At 40.5% G+C, this 14,959-nt stretch overlaps 1 long non-coding RNA gene across 1 annotated transcript in view; it reads right to left on the bottom strand.

The window, feature by feature from the left end:
* Positions 1 to 3,485: 3,485 nt before the first annotated feature.
* The window catches only part of LOC309821446, a 40,503-nt gene continuing 29,029 nt past the window's right edge, over positions 3,486 to 14,959 (bottom strand). Inside the window, exons 2-3 of the long non-coding RNA XR_014296615.1 lie at positions 8,319 to 8,383; positions 3,486 to 3,577 (exon numbers count right to left, since the gene is read on the bottom strand). This is a non-coding gene — a long non-coding RNA (uncharacterized lncRNA). The remainder of the gene's footprint in view (positions 3,578 to 8,318; positions 8,384 to 14,959) is intronic.

Genomic DNA, 14,959 nt, shown 5'->3' with positions numbered 1-14,959 from the left:
CATACATCATTGCTGAGGGAGACACCACCATCGCTGTACAAATCACTAGCATCTTCGCTCCAATTCGCTAGGCTGGGGATTACGCGTGTGTGCTCAAATAGTCTCTGGTTTAATAATTTTTCAGCTAAGCGACCCTATTAGCATCTTAACAATGGAAAGGGGTGGAGTGAAGGGCCACCGGGGAGATTATGGTTAGGTTTTTAATTAGATTGGGCATTTTAATTAGGTTGGGCACAGCTTTTTCAAGGAGGTGAAAGCATTGTCTCCTCAAGCGAGCACCTCTCTGGCCTGTTTTAGCTTCCTTGATTCACAAGTTAGCCCCTCTTGAAATGCTTCTCTTATATTTTGTTTATCTGAGGCTGATAGTCTGGGCATCGGGCCCAGTTTAATATAATTTTTACTGTTGCTACCGCATCCCCAGTTCTATCGAGAGAGTTATTATCATGTTGTCTAAGACACCTTACCATGGCAATTACCAGGTCGGGTGCACACCCATGCTACTCTCTACCTCAGCCCTCCCCAGCGCTTTCTACTTCAAATTTTAGAAGTGAAGGTGATTCTCACTTCCATTCCACCGAGACAATGAGAGTTTGGGACTTGATAGCATAGCAAAGTAGATATTTGGCAATTATCTAGACCATTTGATTGAGATAGGCAAATAGTTGACATAATTGAGGTCCTGGAATATATCTGTGTGTCTAAAGAACATTGAAAATCGCCCAGTTGCTTCTAATTGATTGTAAGTTATATAAACACATAGGCTGCTTTTACAACAAATTTGCTTTCCTAATTACATTTTACATAATTGAATGCATTCATATTAGTTTGAATTCTCTAAGCGTATACCAGCCCAAAGGTATGTTGCCTCGTAGGCAGGAGAGGAAAACTGACCACAGATGACCATCTGTGTAGAGCTGGAAGCTGGCAATAATAATAAAGCGGCAGCACTGACAAAAGAAGATAAACATTGCAGCATTTGATTTGGAAAATGGTGTGTGTGTGTGTGTGTGTGTGTGTGTGTGTGTGTGTGTGTGAAGTTGCATTCTTGGTTTCAGTGCAGAGTTGGGTCAGACCCTTAGGATGACTTTAGAACACAGGCATTGAAGGTGAGCGATTGTAATAATAACCCACTTCACAGGCGTGGACATTAGCCAATAGACATGCACATCTCTGGCTTCACACCAAGGCCTAAGGTGGAGCCTGAGCCTGGGCTTGTCCAGGAGGTTCACACCTCCCGCAGACAGAGTCCTGCTGCAGAATTGTATCGCATTAACAATGCGACTTCCTGGAAAAACAAATAAAATGTTTTAAATGTTTAAATGCATTTTCAAGTATTCATCCTCCAAATATTTAGACTCTGAGCCGACTGGGCCAAGAGCCCAAGCTTCCCGTGCATGCTCGATTGTTCCAACCCTCTCCCCAGGATCAGCAAACATATAGCAACTTAAAATATTATCCTCCTGGAGCCGAAAAATAATTCCCCAGCTATTGTTCCAGGAAATCAGCTAGGTATCTCTGTCCAAAGTCCTCCTTCGTAATGTCTGCAAGAGTTTATTACTTTTTAGTAAGTTTAAGAAATTCTTAAAAAAGCCTCCCTGACGCTGTGGTCTGTGTCCACAGTGAAGCTGCAGCATAAGAAAGAATGGGAATGGAGAATTGGGAGTGGAGATGGGTAGGAAGAAAGGGAAGAAAGAGGGAGAGAGATGCAGGAAAAGCAACAAACAGCCTATTGAGGATAGAAGGCTTGGATGTCTGAATCAAGTCTTAAAAGAGGGACTCTGAGTAAACCAGGGATTTTGTTTTTGTTTTTTCAGAGACGGGAAAAGAGGGCAAGAGTGTCAGAGGCTGATTGCCTTTTGCATCTAAATTTCTCTAAATTCAGTCATCATATAATATATTCTCCTTTTCCCAGGCATATCTATACCAAAACTTCCTCTTTTTTAAGCCTCCACAGCAAAATAATAATAATTCATATCACTGCCAATAAAATTATCTAATTATAGAGTTTAGACCTCTCATCTTTATCTAAGAAGTTCCACAAGATAAAATAAATACCTTTAATGTAGATTTTGATTCTAGATACTGGGTCAGTATTTAGTTCAGCTTTCCCAATGTACTAGGTAGAACAGTGGAGTGAAATCTAACATACATTAAACTTTTGTAAGTTGGATAATATACGAGAGAGAGAGAGAGAGAGAGAGAGAGAGAGAGAGGGAATGGGTATTGGTCTTAAAAAGCAGGTGCCCCAGAGTGAACATGAGACAGGACCAACAAATCTGTTCTGCCCTAGGTTTGTCTCCATGCCTATGGACCTTCCCTGTGTAGTCTTCTGCTTAAAATACACATTTTTCATATACATGACCTCAAAATGTAAGCTAACTGCTTCACTGGTACTCAAACAAGAAAACAGCTGTCTGCTCCAATGATGGAGGGAAAACTGGCTGAGAAATAGTCCACCAGGCTTTGGCATGGTACCTCCCTAAGAAAACTTCAAGGGAAGTTTTGATTATCTGTGATTTTCTTCTCGTGGCTGACTTCAGAACCTGGCCCTCCCAGCAGACACATCTCTGCTGAATGATTCCCCCCTTGGCAAAGAGAAAATTTAAAAAGAAGTGGGGTCATTCTTCTGATGTCTCTGTTCCAGAACTAGAAACTTTGCTTTCTCCATCTCTGTGCCCAACTGCAAAGCACACGACGATCTCTTTTGACTTTATTTGGGGGTACAAAAGTGGTCCACGAACGAAAGGTATGGGAGACAGAGTCATTCAGGAATTCATTCTTTCCTTCATCAAATATTTGCAGAGTACCAGCAATGTATCAGGCTCAAGATTCCACAATGAGCTACTGCTGAATCAGAAAGGGAATCAAAAGACCCAATCGCGACTTGGTTACACTCAACTTGTGAAGTTGGAGGAACTGCTGACCCTTCTGGGTCTCAACTGTCTACCTGACTAAAAAAAAGTGAAAAAAGTTGTGGCAAATAAGTTCTAAAATCCCTCTCAGTAATAAAATTCTGTGAAATCAACGTAGAAATATTTTCTAAAACCTTAAAAGGACTAGAACAAACTTCCTCATAGCAACTCTATCTACTCCTGACAAGCACCGTGCCCTAAGCAGCTCTTTTCCTTCATCTCTGCTCTTCCAGGTTACGGTCAGTTTCCTCTCCTCGCCCCCTCCACTGTTGTACAATGTAACACTGTACAAAACAATATAGCCATCAACTCCTCCTTCTTCTCCTTTCCGACTCCCACAGCTTCGAAGTAGACATGTGGACAAAATGAAGGGATTTCTTCCGAAATGTTCTCTGTCATAGATGCTGTTGTTCAGGCCCTGTCAGGGTGATTCAGGCTTCAGTGTTTTGATTAAAAGTAAAGATAGCTACACTGTGGACGAAAGGTATGGAAATAGATCTCTTGAAATCACACTTCTGAATTGAGCAAATGCTTCATTTTCAATGACTGCATCATTTGTAACATGGCTTTTGTGTCGTATCATCACACATACAGACCTGTTCACGCTTGGTTGCTGAATCTCCATAGTAATGGCTTGAGCATCCGTTGTCTTTAATCAATCTTATCTAAAAAAAAAAATAATAATAAAACACTTGGTTACACGAAGGGAAAAAAATTCCTATAAAATGCCTGAATGTTTGTGCTATTATATCAGAGAATGTTTACCAATATTCCTTTAGGCAATACCTCCTTGTTAGTTGTTCTATTCAGTTAATAAGTATATATCTGAAGAAGACATATTCAATCAGTAGTTGTGCTTAATTCACTCCCGAGCATTAAGGAGAAGATTAAAAGTGTAAAATTTCCAGAAGTTAAGGGCAATAGAGTGGAAAGTCAGAACGCTTGAATCTGAATCCCACTTTTATAGCTTACTAAATATTTGATCCCAGGGAAGGTACTCGGTTATTCTGGACTTTATATTCCCCACAAGGACATTAATAACTCCTACGCTGTCTTCCTCGCAAAAGTTTTGTGAAGATAAACTGGTCTGTAAGAAGAGGAAGAAAGTATTACACTTATATAATGCTTACTTGCCAAGCACTTCACATATTCACTCATTTAATCCTTACAATAATCCCATTTTACAAGAAATCACATCACTGAAAGGTTAAAGGATTTGCTTATAAAAGGTGGAGCTGGCACTCAAACCGAGGCAGAATCCATGCATTTACCGCCATATGATAATCAGTTATACAAAGGGCGCTACTAAAATGTTTCAATGCATTAAACGGGGGAAAGAACTTTTGTTCACCTTCTCCCACTTTCAATGGAAATGTGGTGAGGGGAAGACCAATGTCTGCAATATTTTTAGTGCACGTAATTAAAATGATTTTCCTAGGTTAATAGCATTAAAATTTCACATTGTGTGGTTTTCTCACAAAGTTATAATGCTTTGGACTTATTAGACTTAAAAATATCATGTATTTATGCAACAATTCCACATTTTCCTCTTGAATTTGCATTCCAACAAATTAAAATGATTTTTCAATATCCCGGCAATACAGAGCGCTGAACTCAAGGGAATCTAGCATCTCATGCTTTCTGCCTGCCTCTATAAAGCAGGCAAAAACTTGAAAACCAGAGGCACCAGCAAACTTCCAGCCAACAAAGGCAGTCATTATGTTTTCTGCACTTAGGAGCTTTTACTCTGCCAGGCAGATACAGAGAGTACTGATCTCCTTCCAAGTCCCAAACCTCTTCACTTCCTCTTTCTCCTTCTCTCTGTCTAGGGCCTTTTGAGCGAGATGGCCAATAAGCCCCTTGTTTCCCATCTCTGCAGGAACAAGTGGGTGCTACTCTCAGTGTCCACCAAACCATAAGTCCTTTGAGGATACAGGAAGACATCCACCAATCTCAAGATCAAAATGCAACAAAAGGAAATCTGCAAGCAAAGGAGAGGCTGCCCACCACCCCGCTCTCTTATAAAAATGGCAGAATCTCTGGGGAGAGCAAGCAGTTTACTTCTGCGTGGTATATATACTTACCAAAGGTTCAAGAATACTTAATTTTACTTTTAAAAATGCTCTAATTGTATAATAAACTACACTATTAGGAATTGGGTATTTTGATACATATTCTCTCTCTGAAGTTCATAGTAATCCTTCTATTCACATTAGTAGGAGCCAGCGATAGGATTTGAACTCATGTCCAGCAGACTCCAAGGCTCCTGCCCTTCCCTTAGCAACAGACTGTCTCTGACTGGGTTCCAGGGATCACGGAGTAGTCATTTATGATCATAGTTTCTTAATTAGTTTATTCTACATTCTAAAATATGTGTAATTCTGCATTTCCAGGCAAACAACACAAAAAAGATCTAGAGAACGGGAGGGAAATTTTTTTCTTAATTTTTCAGGCTTTAATCATGGAAAGCAACACATCCACTCCAAACACACTCTCCCCCTTTGATTTTGTGACTCCTGTAATGTTTCCCTGGTCCCAACTGGTAGGAAGGGGCAATTGGGTAAACCCAGAGAGGGCTGTCAACAGATAAAAAAATCAACAGAAAAGATCAATTTGAAAATAAAAGTGTTGAAGATGGCATTGACTACTGGAAAATCAGAGTAGCCGTCTCTTTTTAACATCTCAGCATGCTGTCCTGCAGCCTATAATTTGCCCGCATTGTCCAACAAAGTAGGAACACCCAAGGGAACAGGACCTTATCACCTCTCTTGCTAACCTCTCTTGCTTTGTCCCTACTCCCAAGGACAAGCCAGCGGAATTCAATCCCAAAGATAAGAGTTTAGTCCTGCTACCTCTGAACTGGCCCTGGGCCAACACAACAACCCTGGCATCTGTCGCTCCCCTCCACATGGCTGTTTCCATGAAGAAAACATTCCTCATCATGCAGTAGGAACTGGGTCATCACAATTAATAACCCACCAGTTAAAAGAATGGGCTCTGCATTCTCTTCCAAGTGTGAGGGTATCCTGTGATACAGGGTAAAGTGTCCACAGCAATATTCTTCCTCCACAGGGAGGTGGTGGGGTGAGGTGCTTGATCCCCAAGAAAGTCCATCAGGAAAAGAAGGCCAGCTTAAGAACATTTCATGTTGCCCAACAAGTCTAACTTAAATCAGGAGTGGTTAATACTTGTAGGTATAATATCTATCATTAGTTATTCAGGAAAGCAACATGGGAAGTCACTACCAGGTCAGATGGCCTAAAGCATGCAAGTCAATTAAGCAGCAGAATGAAGGTGACAGGAGGCAAGAGTGTTGCCCAAAGAAGTTGACATGCCCAGCGTGTCTGGATACGAAACAAGCCTCCTGATAGCTGAACGTGTTTTGAAATACTTGTAAACTACTTGGTTAAACATCTCCCATTCTTGTGATAAACGGAAATTACCAAGGAAAAATATACTAAACCACTCAGCCAAAATAAAACTTGGTGAAGAATGGTAGCATCCCCAACACTGAATGCCCTTGGAGCTCTTTGATCTGTGCTTTTCTAAATTTGGCTCAAGGCCCCGTTAAAACCAAGGAGTTCATGTTTGGGCCAATAAATAGAGCCAATAAAAGTCACTCTTGGACCAGGAATGGGTGGAACCTGGGTCATTAATGGTGTTTGGTGATTGTGAATGCTGACAGTAGTACTGCTAAGTATATACAGCTCCCTTTACACCCTAGATGAGAAGAGCCAGTCGCACCTAAGAGAGAAAACAAGAGCAAAACCTACCCCGAGGCCCAGCATTGAAATTTTATTTGACAAATATGCATTGAGCATCTACTAGGTGCCAGACAGAGCTTAAGCAGGACGCATCCACAGATGAATAGGAAGTAGACCCAGCCCATGAGACTCCAGACTAGAAGGAAGTCAGTTATGTGCCCCCAGCCATGATACAGGTCAGACTGTGATGAGGGCTAAGCAGAAGAAAGAGTAATTAACTCTACGTGGAAAGATTCTAGAAGACTTTACAGAGGAAGTGCTATTTAGCGGAACCATAAGGAATGAGTGAAAAAACCAACAGCCAGAAAAGGGTGGTATTCTGAGCAGAGGAGACAAGCTAAGTAAGTCGCAGAAGAGCTGAGGGGCAGAGGCAGCTGGGGAGAGAGTACTAGAATTCTGACATGGAAGGAATTCAAGGCCTGAGGCTGGAAAGGTAACTCAGGACAGACTGCAAATGGTCTGTGATGACTTGTGACACATGCACTTGACCTTATTTTGTAGGCAGGGAATTGTAAGCATTTTATATCTTTATATTTAATTTTTAATTTTTATATTTGAAATATTTATATTGTCAAGTGATTCTTAGGAGGAACTTGAATGCATAGAACAAAGAGACGTGATGTTTTATTAGTGAAATTTTTTTTTTTCCCACATCGCGAGGCTTGTGGGATCTTAGTTCCCTGACCAGGATTTCAACCCGCGCCTTCGGCAGTGAAGGCGCAGAGTCCTACCCACTGGACCGCCAGGGAATTTCCTACATTTGCTTATTCTTAGATCAACTAATGAGAAAAAATATAATCGTTTGCACATCAATCAAGATTTTTTTTCTAGTGCAAGTGACAGATAACCCCATCCAAACTAACTCAGGGAAGAAAAAAAAAGTGAGGGAGAAGAAAGATTTATTGACTAAATCCAGAAGTGCTTCTGGGATTCCAGAATCAGTTGACTGAGGGGCTGAAGGAATACCATCAAAGCTGTCTGTCCATTTCTCATCTCCGTGTCCCTCTCCATGGAGAGGCACGGAGAAGGATGGCTGCTCCATTCTCAAGATGAGCTTCCTCCCTGTGGCAGTCCCTGGCAGATCCAGGCTTATAACCATATTCACAAGTTCCAATCTCCTTCCTAACAGGACCCAACACAATCTCAGAACTAAGCCTCAGTGGCCTGGCCTGACTCACATGCCCATCCCTGGCCCTGTCACTGCACCCTGGACCATGGTACACACTGAATGGTCTCAGTGGGTCCTGTGACCCCCCCAGAGTCTCCATGGACTCGGAGGGGAGACAGATGGTCTCAGAGGAAAACTGAGGTGCCATTACCTGGAGAAGGAAAGATGCTGGGCAGGTTAAAATAACACAGTCTACTCTAATTTGCAAATAATATGCAAACATTTTAAAGTTGGGTTAAGGAATGACAATTGCAGGCTTATATCAGCCTTAACATCTAGTTTGCTTCTGTATTTTATTTTATTTGCATGGTATTGAGAAAATCCTGATTCACATAGGTGAGCAGTTCCAAATAGTAACTTTTTCAAACAGTGTACCTGGAACACTTAGGATACTCTTTAATTAAATTTTTGCCGAAGTTTAAAAGCAAGCTGTAAGTTTGAGTAATACGCAATTCCATTTCAAAGTTTACTTACCTAAACTGTGAAGCGGCTCCTCTGCTAATTTAAGTGTTCGCTGGGAAGAGGTTTTTCAGATATATCTGCAGCATGTGATGAGAAATTCAACAATATCATTTTCATTTATTTTTTATTTATTTTTATTGAAGTATAGTTGTATAATATTATACAAGTTACAGGTGTACAACACAGTGATTCATAACTTTTAAAGGTTATACTCCATTTATAGTTATTATAAAATATTGGCTATATTCCCTGTGTGGTTCATTATATCCATGTAGATTATTTTATACCCAATAATTTGTACCTTAATCCCCTACCCCTATATTGCCCCTTCCCTCCCCCTCCTGGTAACCACTAGTTTATTCTCTATATCTGTGAGTCTGCTTCTTTTTTGTTATATTCACTAGTCTGTTATATTTTTTAGATTCTACATGTCAGTGATATCATACAGTATTCATCTTTCTCTGTCTGACTTATTTCATTTATAAGTCAGACAGAGAAAGACAAATGCCCTCCAAGTCCATCCGTGATACTGCAAACGGCATTATTTCGTTCTTTTTTATGGCTGATTAGTATTCCATTGTGTGTGTGTGTATATGTATGTGTGTGTGTGTGTGTGTGTCTGTGTATATATATATATATATATATATACCGCATCTTCTTTATCCCTTCATCTGTTGATGAACACTTAGACTGCTTCCATATCTTGGCAATTGTAAATAATCCTGCCATGAACATTAGGGTGTGTGTATCTTTCCAAATTAGTGTTTTCATTTTTTTCAGATATGTACCCAGCAGTGGAATTCCTGGATCATATTAGAGTTCTATTTTTAGTTTCTTGAGAAACCTCCGTACTGTTTTCTATAGTGGCTGCACCAATTTACATTCCCACCAACAGCGCAGGAGGGTTCCCTTTTCTCCACATCCTTGCCAACATTTATTTGTGTTCCTTTGGGTGATAGTCATTCAATATCACTTTTTTAAAACTCAGATATCTCAGTAACCGTGGTTCAAAGTCTGAACACAGTAAAATAAACGTTTTGCAATTTGCGTCACAATTTTAAGTGTCATCTTCACTGCTGACAGGTTATCAACAATGGTAGGCGTGGTGATACTGCAGCCCCACGTGGCCAGACTGAACTCATTCAGCTTGTTAAAAAGCAGCAGCAAGTTGATGCAACTCTGTTGTATCAAAGCACTGTTTTGCTAAGTTTCTTTTCAGAAAAATTAATTAGTGATTTCTTGTCTCGTTTGAAAAGGAAAAATAACTCCTTGCCCTAAGACAGTGGATAAATGTTACCAGGAAAAAAATTCTGGCACTCACAACCTATTATGTTCCAAATAGCTTTGGAAATCTGAAATTTAGAGATCATGTCCTATTAAGCTGACAATGTAGAGAGTACTATTAACCACTGTTTAGAAGATGCTATCTCCTTAAGAGCTAAGCCTTCTCTACTCAACCTGCCAGTGCCTATTCTAAAATCACATTTCAGCAAAGTAGTTCCTCAGCACTTTGTAGCAGCACTGTGGCCATTCTACACTGTTTTATTTCTCTTGGTGTGGATGGCATGCTTCCTTTCCTAGACTGAGAGCCCCAAAGTGCTGGGGCTTTGTCTTATTGTGTGCCTTCTCCCCATACAGCTTAGTATGACATATACTATGAGCTTAGTGTCATGTCTGATATGAGGCAGACTAGATAAATGTTATATATTTTTTTAAATGTGTTTTTAAGTTACAACAAAATTAAAGGAGAATATTTGTCTAGCCATTGTTTCGAATAAAATTTGTGAGATTAAAAGGTTTGATACGTTTATTAATAGCAGACAAAACAATACACCAGAAATGTACTTCCTTGAGAGAAATGCTCTCTCATTGAGCTCCCTGTGTTTTGAAGGCTGTTTTGGGCACATGCACACTCATACTCCTCACCAGTCATTCATTCATGAAACAATTAGTATGTACACACTACGTGATAAGGTATGTCCTAGTTGCTGAGGATGTTTTAAAAAGGCGTAGAACACGGTCCTTGACCTCAGGAGTTTAGTCAGGGAGCATCCTAAAAGCGAATCATCATAATGCCACCTGATACGTGCCATAATAGAGATATGAATACTACGTGCTGTTGACAAGGCTCTTTCAGGTTGCCAGGAAAAGAGGCGTGCTCTGGTGACTTGGGTGAATGTGGTGCGTTGTAAGGATACATGAGGAAGTGGGGAAGAGCAGGAAGCAGTTTTAGCAGCTGCCTGACGGAGCTGGGAATGTCACTCAGGACACAGTATACCTCCAGCCACCTGTTTTTCTTGACATTGCTTCAGCAGTGGGCATCTGTTGCTCCCTCTCTATTGCTCTGCCAATATGGTGACTCAGCTACACTCTGCCTCTGCTTCCTCTGCTTGTACCGCCAACTACTTTCTGTATTTCTTTTCTCTACTCCATTGCTCCTGTTTTCTTGTGGCTCCCACTGCCGTGTAGACAGGACTTTCAGACTCCTCTCTGGGTGTCTGCCCATTTCTGCCCAACCTTTTGGCTTAGTCCCCCCAATAGGTCTCAAATTCAAATTGTGTGAAAGAGGCTTTGTTTGATTGGCCAGTCATCATTCAGGATACAGTGACCGCCTTGGGTGGAGTTCTTGCATCAGCCAGTCTCATTGGCTACTGGATATCCCAGGTACAACTGCCTTTGGCTCAAGCATCAATTCTCTGTTCAGTCCACTGTAGCCAGGGAAGCAGGGCTCCGGTTTACATCATGTCAACCCATGCATAGAGCACTGTCTGCAGCAGCTTGCGTCACAAGAGGGTGTGGTTCATCCTGGCGATCACATCAACTGACTTCTCTGCAGAACAATGTCCTAGTGCATTGTTGGCCATCTTGAGTTTGACTATTTCAACTGTTCAACTTTTTACAAATAATGTCAGACAAAATGCTATAACAATTATAACTTGTTAGTACATTTTGAAAAGTTATTTTAAATACATAAGAATTAAGACTATTTGAATACTCCACAAGAAAAAAAATAGTTGAAAAAATTATATTTGTAAGAAGGAATATTATACAGCCTTCCAAAGGATCATGATTTGGAGAATACATGATGACAAAGAAAAATGCTGACTGATGTAATGTTAAATAAAAATTAGTACATATAAGTTATATAGTATTATTAGTGAATTAATTATACACTCAGCTCTGAAATTGAGAGAGAATAAACTGGAGAGATGAGTTAACAGGAACTCTGGATGGTGGGGTGATGTGTGCGTTGAAAAGTTCTTTCATATGCATTTTTGTATTTCTCAACATTTCAAAGGTAAAAAAAACACAAAAAACCACACAACTATAAGATACATAAAGCAGTATAAAAGACCACCCTTACTTAGTAGGTAAAGCCCATAAATTGGTTTGACAAAAAAATACAAGATCCTTTGGATCCTGCTTCCAGTAAAAAGTGAGATCTCCTTTCTTATTCATGACCCATAACAGCTAAGAAAACAAAGATGACAATGAAATCAAAAGCATGACAGAATAATGGGATACATGGTGGCTAATTATGCATTCTGTGCGGTAGTATTCTTAGGAGGATGTCTGGGTTGTCAAAATATAGTTCCTGCTTGCCCCAATCATTTGTTCATAGACCACAGTGGAATGGGTTTCAGGGGATGCAAAATGGGAGACAGCGAGTCTGTGAACAACTGTAATCCCAAGCAGAAAAAGTACTCACAGGAGATAACGCGAAGGAGGGCAAAGGCCCCGAAAAGATGGCTAATTCTGCCTGTGAGAGTGAGGAAAGAATTTAGAAAGTTGCTGACATTTGATGTGAGCCTTAAGAAATATTAATTGAATTTTCAACGGAGCCGAATAAAGGGCACCTTACTTCTATTCCTGAGTTCTAAACTGGAATAGAATAGAAGCATGAAATAGAAGAATAGGGTAGGTGGGACACCAAGCTATCACCTTTACTTGATGAAGTTGATAGTGAAGAATAAGGCTGTCTGACTTCAGGTAAGTGGATTTCCAATTCTAAACCCGGAATTAGACAGATTTATCCATGCAGTCACCAGAATTGCATTACCACACAGGTTTTCTGATGGAGGGCAAGACTCCTATAAAACCTACAACAGGAGAATCAGAGCAGAACACATATTCTCAGCAGGCAGGTTCACCACCACCACCCCCCCACAAAACAAGGAGAGGAGGAGGCTGAAATGTACATGCTCTGCGCGGCGGGTTGAATGGTGACCCCTTCTTACCCACTCACCCCCCACCTCAAATGACGTGTCCACTCAGAATCTGTGACTATGACCTTACTTGGAAAAAAGCTTCTTCACGTATGTAATTAAAGATCTTGAAATGAGATCATCCTGGGGTAGGCTGGGCCCTAAATCAAATGGCAAGTGGCCTTAAAAGAAAAGGGCAGAAGACAGAGAGAAGATGGTCAGAGATTGTAGCGATGCATCTACAAGACAAGGACCACCAAGGATTTGGGCGACCACCGGAAGCGGGGAGAGGGGCATTGCACAGGCTGTTCCTCAGTCTCCAGAAGGAACCAAACCTGTCCACACCTCGGTTTTAGACTTCTGGCCTCCAAAACTGCAGAAGAATAAACTTCTATTGTTTTAAGCTACTCGATTTGTGCTAATTTGTTACAACAATTCTGAGAGACTAATACACTCTGTTTCTTCTTCTAAACTCAGCCATCTGTGAGTAGAGAGAGGAGGGAGAGGCCAGATTATTTCCCTAGTGGAGCTTTCTCCACATCAAAGGAAATATTATGAATGGGAAAGACACATCTTCCCCTAAAATAATAATAAAAGTTGCTAACGTTTTTCGAGTGCTTGTCATACCAGCTATTGTTTTGAGTAGTTTCATAAAGAATACAGTAGAGGACTGTGGACAGGAAGGGACTTCCAAGCCAAGGGGAAAACTCTGTGGGGTTTTCCCAACCCATACACTTCCTCCTTTGTTCCTATATGACTTCCACCCATTTCATGGGCATTGGGTCCAGGGCTGCTGGGATTTACAACCTTGGGTCCCACATCCTCTATTCACAGAGATAGGAGAGCGTTTGTTTAATTATAAAATTTCTGTAAATACCATATAATGCTTATGAAAAAATTGATGTATTAGTCTCCAGAGAAACAGAACCAAAGGCTGCTAATTTAAATGTTAATCTGATCTTAAAAATATCTTCACAGCAACATCTAGACCAATGTTACACAAAACAACTTGTGTGCCATAGCCTAGCCACGTTGACACGTAAAATTAACCCTCACAATGGGCTTTTTTTCTTTTTTTAAAAAATTTATGTTTTCTTTTAAATTGTAGTAACATATATACAACATAAAATTTATCATTTTTAAGTGTACAATTCAGTGACATTGAGTACATTCACATTGCTGTGCAGAACTTTTTTCATCTTGCCAAACTGAAACCCTGTGTCTATCAAACAGTAACTGCCCATTTCCCCTCCCCCAGCCCCAGGCAACAACCATTCTACTTTCTGTCTCTATGAATTTGACTATCTAAGTACCTCACAGAAGTGGAATCATACAGGCTTTGTCCTTTTGTGTCCTTATTTCACTTCAAGGTATCTTCAAGTTTCACCCGTGTTTTAGTGTGTGTCAGAATTCCCTTCTTTTTTATGGCTGAGTAATATCCCTCTGTATGTACATACCACGTTGTGTTTCTCTGTTCACTGTTCATCTATCAGTGGACACTTGGGTTGCTTCTACCTTTTGGTTATTGTGCATAATGTTGCTATGAACATGAGTGTGCAAATTTCTGTTTGAGACCCTGAATTCAATTCTTTTGAATACCTAGAAGTAGAATTACTTGGTCATACGGTGATTCTGTTTAATTTTTTGAGGAACTGCCATACCATTTTCCACAGTGGCTACACCATTTTACTATGATCTAGTCAGCATTTTCAAACTGGTTTCAGCAGACAGGATTAACAGCTGCTTAAGGTAACACATACACATTAACACTCAGACTGTAGCCACACACCCACCCAAAAGTGAACAAAGCATTCAACAAGCAACCAAAATAAATCATGGATACTGCAAGTTGACTATCCAGCCTTCTTCCAGTCTTTCTTCTTCCCTTAGAGAATTCTAATTTTATTCAGTCACTTTTCTTTCCTCTACAGTGTCTTGTGCCTCAGGGGAAACTAACCTCAATTCCAGGAATGGGTCTGATTGGTCTCAGGTGAATATTGCCCTGTCAGGAGTTAGGCCGTCCTTAGGCATGTGGTTCAATTTGGACCAATAAAATGAGAGTGAAATTAGTAGTGGGGCTTCTGGAAAATTGTGTCTCATTCCTGGGAAAGTACCATAAGAAGAGACCCTTTCGCTTCTTCCTCTAGACCTTGTCATTTCTGCATGTAATTCTTGGAATTGCTATAGCCAGGCCGTCACTAACACGAAGGTAAAGCCAATATCAACCATGGAACAGTGGAAGAGGATGTAGGTCCTTCATGTTAACATCACTGAAATGCTGAATTAAATCACTCTGGAGCCCATCCTACACACTTTGGTCTACTCGATGACAGAACACGCTGGTAAAAATATCTGGCCTTCCATGAAAAAGTAACGTGGTTATAAATATGTGAATCACGAAAACACAGAAAAGGATAAAGGAGGACAAAATATAAATTGCTCACTATC

The sequence above is a fragment of the Grampus griseus genome (genome assembly GCF_964374135.1).
Source record: "Grampus griseus genome assembly, chromosome: 4".
Classification (NCBI taxonomy): domain Eukaryota; kingdom Metazoa; phylum Chordata; class Mammalia; order Artiodactyla; family Delphinidae; genus Grampus; species Grampus griseus.
This window is presented reverse-complemented; position numbering and strand designations above follow the sequence as displayed.